Source organism: Ziziphus jujuba, chromosome 4 (genome assembly GCF_031755915.1).
Source record: "Ziziphus jujuba cultivar Dongzao chromosome 4, ASM3175591v1".
In the NCBI taxonomy this organism is placed as follows: domain Eukaryota; kingdom Viridiplantae; phylum Streptophyta; class Magnoliopsida; order Rosales; family Rhamnaceae; genus Ziziphus; species Ziziphus jujuba.
Window position 1 is genome coordinate 15,638,606 of NC_083382.1, and position 8,857 is coordinate 15,647,462.

An 8,857-nucleotide genomic window follows, 5' to 3' on the forward strand; every position below is an offset into this window, starting at 1 on the left:
TTTTTTTTTTTTTTTTTGGGTACGCGATAACCATTCGTTGTTGAAGTGCTACATACGCAGCACACTCCATTGAGGGATGTGACAAACCACAACCCCCAGATTCAAACTAGTAGCAACATTTATGTCCAAGCCAATGCACTCGGGCAAGAAAATCCCAACTCTGCGTCGAGAAAACTCATATCTTCTTCATCACTTGGATCTCTTTGAATGCATTTAGCACCCCAAGGTTTTGATAATAAAGAAGATATGGTTTTCTCCCAAGTGCAGAGACTGCATATTGCTACTAGTTTGAATCCGAGGGCTATGCTTTATGTAATGCACAGAAACTAAGAATGGATGAGGGACACACACATATATATATATATATATATAGGGATAGAGAGAGAGAGATTTGTGGATTGTGATTTGGGAGGGGAATGAAACAGTATTTATAAGAAGAATATGAGGAAAATAGAGCAAAATTGAGAAGATAGAATGGTTTGGCACAGATATTCCATTCAGTGTGAAAGCTTAAAGAGAGGCAAATGACGACATTATGAGTTTATGACTAGGACTACCAGAGCCTTTATTCAACATAGGAATGGCAAAGCAACCTGATAAGCATAGTTTGTTTTTTCTCCGGTAGTGTTTGGTCTTCAAATTTCAGTCCCTCTCCTCCATCATTATGTGTTTCAAATGACATTTTTATTTATTATTTTTTGATTATGTGAAATTTACAATTTATTTTCTTAGCCTATATATTATTAAAATTCAAGTTTTCTTTCTTTTTTTCTTTTTTTCTTTTTGTTGTTGAGAGTCTCCTCCGAGAAACAGAACCAACTCTTTATTCACTTGAGCAATTTGCAAGATGTCATACTCATACTGCAACAAGATACGAAAAAGCACCAATGAAAAGGGCAGGCTTGCAGAATTAGACCAGCCCATAATAAAAGATGAAGTTCCATGTTTGGGGAATTTAGCCCAATACCCTTATTTGAAACGTGTTAATGAAATCTACTCACCTTGATTGAATTTTTTTCGTTTTACCCTTTCATTTTCATATATTTCCAAATTATCCTTTTCAAATATCAAAAAGGAAAAATCAAGCCCTAAACAAAGCATGACGAAGAAGAAGAGGAAGAGAAAGTGAGAAAAAATGGCAAAACAGCTTGGGATGACCAAAGAGTTCTTCAGGAGGAAGGATGGAAGTCAATAATCACGATTTAGATGGTTTCTTTCTTGTCGAATCTAAGATGAAAGTGCAGGAATTAAAGCGTGGAACTGAACGCCTATCTAGGAATTTGCAGGTGATGTATGCTTTGTCGTTGGACAAGTCAAATCTGGCTGTTTCAAAATATCAAGCTGGGTGCATGGATGCTAAAGGATTAGTAGAACCAAACCATCAAACTCCAGAGGTAAGTTGCTGTGAAATATGTTTATATAACTTATATTCTTAATTTTATTTTTTTTCTAAAAATAATTAATTTCACATCAAGATTCAACATTTTGGAACTTCTAAATTACTCCTTCATTCATAGTTTGTCACAATTAGACAAAAGATAATGACAGTATCTGATTTTTGCTTGAATTATTCATTTCCTTATTTGGTAGGCTGATAATTCCCAAGAAAAATACTTTATAAAGGAATATGACTTTGTAAACTGTAATGTCTTTTTTTTTTTTTTTTGGGAAGCTCTTTGGGACATGTTGAGAGAAGTATTTTTTAATTCAAACCTGTCCCCCCCAAAAAAAAAAAAAAAATCCCAAGTTTCGTTATCCTAGATTTTTAAAATTTTTGTTCCTTCTTATATTTTCCATGCACCAAATACTAAAGAATTTTCAAAATCAATTTCTGGAAAATGATTCCTCATTGAAATAATGTAATAAACATTTTAGTGTGTTATTCATACAAGTAAAACATTTTCCTTAAGATTTCTTATTGGACTACTAAAAAAAAAAAAATCTAATGGAGTGAATTATTTATCATTCTTGTGTTGTAAATTAAAGTGCTTAGAGTTTGGATGTTTATCTCTAGGCAATATATCTTTTATTTGAATTTCTTATGGATTATTTGAATAGACTGGCTTCAACTATTTGAAGATTTCTAAATTGGAAATGGAAAGTTAAAAGGACATTTCTTTTTCCTTGACCCATAACTTCTATGGCTCTAAAAGTTTCTTGACTAGATCATGAAAGACAGCCAAATGTTAATGTGGACCATGTTGTGATTATATACCTTAAATTAATAATAAATAAAAAGTTATAATCCTGATAATGATTTATATTAAGTTTTACATAGCTTTCTAGACAAAATGCTTGCTAGTTTGTTTTCAGAATTTATAATGATAAAAACTAGGGCTTGAGGTTTTGTTTATTTGCCATAAATGTTTGGCATGTTCATCTTATAGTTCATACAACAAAGAAAAGTATGAAAACATTACCATCAATGGGTCCTAATATGTTGCTGGATGTTACCTTGCGGAAAAATGCCCAGCTTCAAATATTATGCAAACTTAATGAATCTAAAATATCCTAGCCTTGAGAGGATTTAGTTTCTCAAACAATAATTTAAAGTTAAATACAAATTCTCTGTTATTGTAATAAAAGCATTAAAACAATCTTTGGTTGTTTTCTTCTATACATGGAAATTAAATTTACAACCAATGGAGTACCCAAAAAAAAAAAAATGATAATGAATGTAAATGACCATAAATTTTCTTGCTCCCTATCTATTTGAGAAGATTTTAACAAGAAAAACTTGCATGTTTTTGACGTCATGAACTGCCTCTGATAATTATTGAAAACTAAACAGACAATTTATGTTGGTGTTGCTTGTCTTGGGACAATTTTGTTTGGTTACCATCTCGAATATGACTTAGTCTAGCAATAAGATAGCATGCTCTGTTTTGCTTTGAGCTTTTTTAATTTAATTTCAATATTAAAGTAAGAGGTAGTACTGCATAATATTTATTACAGGATACATGATATAATTACAAATCTCAAGTCCTTGTTACTTTTTTCTTCAGACTCAACCTTCCAAGCCTTTTAATATAAACTTATTCCGTGCATGAGGTTTACCATAGTGTTCTTGTTTATTTGCTGTAGGGTTGTCAACGTCTCTCTTGAGTACCCTTTCAAGGATCTTGGGATTGTTGAAAACATTATATTACAAGGCTTGAGCAATAATTCTTACCTTTGTTTTTTGTATTTGGTTTTTTCCTTTTCTAGCTGTTTTGTATTTTTAATCACAATTTTCCTTTTGTTATTAGAAGTTAGAACAACTTATATATCATATTAAATGAAGTAAAGTGCAAGAAACATTTTTCATTTTATATTTCTAGTTGAAATTCAAGATCTATCTATTCTAATTTTGATATACTTTTCTTCCATTTGATGTTCTTACCTACCAGAAGGATCATAATGATAACTAGTGTACCTGCTGGAAGTAGCAAACTGAACTATGGAGTGAGTGACTTCAAGAAAAAATGTTGTAGAAGATCTTCATGGATCACCAGCATGACTTTTAGCATATGCATACAGAAGAAAATTTCATGATATGCTAAGGATCTTAGTACTAAAAACAGTTTACATGTACTAAATCTTACTAGCTGGGGGTATGTTATAGCTTAAATCTTAAGCTGGATGTATATTTAGTTTATCCACTTAATCATGCTATATAACAACTATGCAATGTTCTATACATGTTATTAGTAGTCCTGTTGGTGACGGTGTGCTTTTATATTTTGCTTACTATTGATGACGGTGTGCTTTTATATTTTGCTTATGCTATCTTAGTAGTCCGTTGGAAAAAATATTAACATAGATGCATTGAAGAAATGTATTAGTACAATACAATGGTCTCATATATATTATGAAATAATTGCAATAACAATTATGGATAGGATGGCCTAAAGGTGATATATAAACCTATTCTTTCATCTTGTATTTTAATTGGTAAAAAAGCAAATTTTTGCCCCTGTTTTTTATTTCTTTCATGCACAGACTATATATATATATATATTACAAGCATTGGTAACAATGGGTTATAATATTTTTTCAAAGGATAACTCATGGCCTTGGTTTATCTTAGGATTGCATTTTTCATCTTGCCATGACATAATAAGTTACTGTGGAGATTGGTGGCTCAAAAAAGGAGGTACAATATTAAACCAAAAGTATATTTCAATGAACTTTACACAACTTTATTATCAATTAAAGATATAAATATTTGAAATATATTTCTATTTCATTCACATTTTTATACTTTTTAGTCATGATTCTTTCAAGAAAAAAGGTATATATTAAATCATAATTTTAGTTTTTAGGTTGCTGCAAATACATATCGATGGCAAAATATGATGATCACATATTAGAAAATTTTAAGGTTTGTTTCATTTTTCTACATTAAGCCCACTCAAACTATCCCACTTGCAAATTTTGATGATCCAATTGGAAATTTCTCCAATAATCATTAAGAAGATTATATATTTTGGAGTTAATATTCTTTGCCTTGTGGTATTGGATAAGAGTCAGACATTATATTCCATTTGTTGCTCAAATTAATATTCATATGTTTTGTACATTGAAAAACATTTAATATTTTTGTGGTTAGGTTGAGATACTAGTTTTGTACATTTGAAATTTGACTCCTAACAAATTCAGCAAATGCCTGCACCTTAGTTGAAGAATTTTGAAGGTCTTTTATAGACTGCAGTAAACTCTTATGAGTGGATTATTTAAATTATGCATAGAGCACGTAATTCACCAGAAGAATTCTGATAGCAGTTATATTTCTTGGTGATAATATACCTAAAACAAATTTGGAAAAGGAAGGTGTATTTGTTGTATGATAATAATAATTCCGATACATAGTTGCATTAGCCATTCCTTACGATAGTTACTTGGTTACATGGATGACTTTCTTTGTTTGTTTTTCCTTCTATAAACAAAGAATCCAACGATAGTTGCTCTCTTTCTTTGTTTGACAGGTTTAACTTAAAGAAGCTCACATATGAAGAAAGGAAGAACCCGTTAATTGAAGGATTGACTAAATTTGGGCAGTGGCATAAATTTTCAAAGGTACATAGCCTAAATTTTTCTCCCTAATTTTGTCTTTATTTTTGATGAAGTATGGAAGAATGTGAATTTTTTATGCTGAGGAATGTGGATTTTGTATGCTGGAAGAATTATATGTTGTGTTTTTTTGTATGCTAGAAGTATGCAGATTGAAAACTGAATTGTGGAGAATAGAAATTGAAGTTTTGGAAGAATTCTATGTTTTGTTTGGTTTTTTAATTGTATATTCTATTTAACTTGAAGTTTTATTTTGTTTATTTGCATTACAAGGTCATATGAATGGCGACATTGACATATTCTCCATCAACTAGCTAAAGCAAAATTCTAAGTGAATTAGCTCATAATGTATATCACCTGTGCAATATCTTTGTCCCCAAAATTCATATTTATGTAGACTCACATATAATGTGCATCATAGTTTTGTTCACATATTGTTTAATATATTATGTAAGTTGTTTCATATATTTAAAGTCTAAATACACTACTATATTTTGGTTGTTTACTTTTTTTTTTTTCAAAAAAAAAAATTTAAAGCATTTTATCCTCCTAATGCAGCTCTTTTATGTTAACTATGATTTGGAGGAAATGGATTTTATTATGTCCATGAGAGAAAATAACTTGATGACCTTTTGCTTTATTTTTTTATATGACATGCTCTAAATTATTACCATGTAGTTTTGTATGTTATCAGTGTTTGATTTGTTTACCTAAAGAGCTTTTCTTTTATGTTGTCTAACCATATACTATAAACTTTTCTTTGGGAACATGGATACAACCTTTTTTCTTTGGGGACATATTTACAACCTTTCTTTATCATAGTGTTGGGAATGAGAAGAGTACTTGATTAGGCTGGTAAAATTTCTGTCTGAAATTCTTTGCACACTTTTCAATTTATTAGAGTTGATTTTCTCTAGATTGCATCATTCATTTCATAAGCACCCTTATTTAGTAGCCACTAGAGCATATTATTCATTTAAATTTGACAGATAATGCACATGCCATATAGAGAAACCTGGCTTTCCTTGTGTCCATGCAATTGCAGCATGTAAGCATCAACATATTTCTCCATATATCATTTGCTCGGCACATTACTCAATTGACTCACTTCGTGAAGCATATTCGGAAACCATATATCCACTTGGAGATAAATGTCAGTGGCATGCTCTAGATGATGTCATAAACCAGCTTGTACTTCTACCTAAGATTGGCAAACAGTCAGGAAGACCAAGAAAGAAGAGGATTCAATCTCAAGGAGAGGAGTGTCATCAATATAGATTGGTCATAGCAGCTGATCATGCTCAGGCGCCATACCTCTTGATAGCATTGCCAACCAACAGCACCATTCAACCGAAGGACCATAAATCGCTCTACACTATATTAAGACAATGGGGGCATGTTATGTGGTATGCATGTGTTATGCAATGTAGTAAGGAATGCAATTAGTAGCTCAACCGCGTAACGTGTGTTTTGGCATAACAGACATTGGTTTTATGTGTTGTTTTGTTGGAAAAGTATCTATCGTATTGTGTTGATAAAATATCAATGACCCTAAACAGAAAAAACTCCAAAAGTTCAGAAAAAGTTCTCAAATTGGCAAAAATATTTGGTTACCGTAGGTTTCATCGGTAATTACCGAATCCCCGTGGTAATCACATTTTTCCAATTTTTTGGCCCCCACAAGTTCCCTAATGTGTGTTAAATGCAAAAACTTGTAAAATATACATTATTCAATGATCCTAAAGAGAAAAAAACACAAAAGTTCTGAAAAAATTTTCAAATTGGCAAAAAAATTTGATTGTCGTAGGGCCTTCAGTAATTACCGATGAAACCTTCGGTAATTTTTCCAGCAAGTATAAATTGATTACTGTAGGTTTCATCGGTAATTACCGAAGGCCCTATGGTAACCAAATTTTTGTGCCAATTTGAGAATTTTCAGAACTTTTAGGGCTTTTTCTTTTTATGATCATTGAAAAATGAATATTTTGCATATTTTTGCATTTAACACACATTAGGGAACTTGTGGGGGCCAAAAAATTGGTAAAATATGATAACCATATGGGTTTCGGTAATTACCAATGAAACCTATGGTAATTTTTCCAGCAACTACAAAGTGATTACCATAGGTTTCATTGGTAATTACCGAAGGTCCTACGGTAATCCAGAACCAAAGGACGTTGCTCGCCATTAAAACAGCAATTGAAGATCTACCAAAACCATCAAGTGGACCAAAATTAAAATCCAGAACTAAAGGACTAATTAGGAAGCAAACCATATTCCCAGCTATGGCTCCTAAAGCCCCAAAGAAAACATTCAATTGCTTCTCCGACCTTCTTAATGTAGATTTTTCAAAAGAAACCTTGGCGAGCAACGTCAAAAACTTAAAAACACCCACAAATCCTAGTAGAATCGGAATAAAATTGCCATTTGCTAAAGACACAGATTCTTCCGATCTACCATTCAAGTATTTTTGAAGCAATAAAGAAGAAATAACCACAAGCGAGAAGATAAAAGCATTCCGATACTCATAGAAATAAAGGCGAGATTGAAGATGGGCATCATCGAGCATTAGCCTGAAGATCTGAGCATTGCTTTTACCGAACTCAAACTTATTGTCCTTGGATTTGGTCCTCTTTCTAATCTTAGCATTGGTTTTGGATGAAAACCCAGAAGCTGAATCGAAGGAGCCACAAAAGGTTTTCTTGTATTAGATCTAAAATAAAAGACATCCAGGTTATTTAAAATTTTTTTAAAGGTATAATGGATATTAAAGGGTAAAATAAAAAAATTCACTAATGCAAGGGTATATATCATCATGGCCCTTCTAAAGAGGACATTGGGCCAAATTCCCCTTCATGTTTTGGATTAAAATCACTTTCAAAAAGATAAAAAGAGAATTTGGTCCAATGTCCTGGGAGGCCCCTAAAAACGTTTTGTAAAGCGTTAGGCACAAAAATATAAAAAATGCTTTTTTGATGATTTTTCTTATAGGAGTTCATTCATTTGATGATTCTGAAATAGATATTATTTGGTGACATATTGGAAATCGCTTCCTAGAAAAAAAAATGCAATTGTGAATAATTTTTAAATGCATAAAACTATTTTAGAAAAAAGATAAAAGTACTCTATACAATGTTTAATTGAAAAAATGCAAAACAATTTTTTATTTTTCATGATGGTGAGAGCTAAGAGCTCCTATGACTATAGTGCCCATCATTTCGAGATTATGCCATGAAAGAACGTGGCAATGGAACACTCAATTTCAATATATTAGAAGAACATATTTCCTTTTTTTTCTTTTTTTTTCTTTTTTTTTTCCTTTCCTTCCCCATAAATATATATGTTTTCAACTATTTCTTATCTAATTCAATCATGTTTTACTGCATATGAATTATATATTAAATGACACTATCCCCCAAAAAATTATATAAAAGATAAATGAATTTTATAAGTTCATCCAAACCTTTTTATTTTTATTTTTTATGTTTATTTAGAAAAATTAAGTCAAAGTCGGTCAAAATTGTATATATTGTGTGTAGTGACCTTAATTGTTAGAAAAAGAAAAAGTTATAATTGTAAAAAATTCTTATATAAGCCAAAAACAATATAAAACAAAATAAAATATAAATCTGTCCCCTTTTTTCTTTTTTGGTAGAAAAATAAAATCTGTCCGTTCGTAAATGAGAAAAATAAATAAATATATAAAGGGGAAAAAAAAAGAAAAGAAAAAGCAAAAGCAAAAAATAATTTTAACGAACAGATTTTTTCTTTTTTTTTTTGGTCAATTGGCCAACGGAGGGGTACA

At 31.0% G+C, this 8,857-nt stretch overlaps 1 long non-coding RNA gene across 1 annotated transcript; it reads left to right on the top strand.

The window, feature by feature from the left end:
- Positions 1-3: 3 nt before the first annotated feature.
- LOC132803376 (uncharacterized) lies at positions 4-6,576 on the top strand. Its single transcript, XR_009638561.1, has 4 exons — positions 4-1,394; positions 3,390-3,593; positions 4,968-5,058; positions 6,042-6,576. It is a non-coding gene; the product is annotated as an uncharacterized LOC132803376 (long non-coding RNA).
- Positions 6,577-8,857: the final 2,281 nt, after the last annotated feature.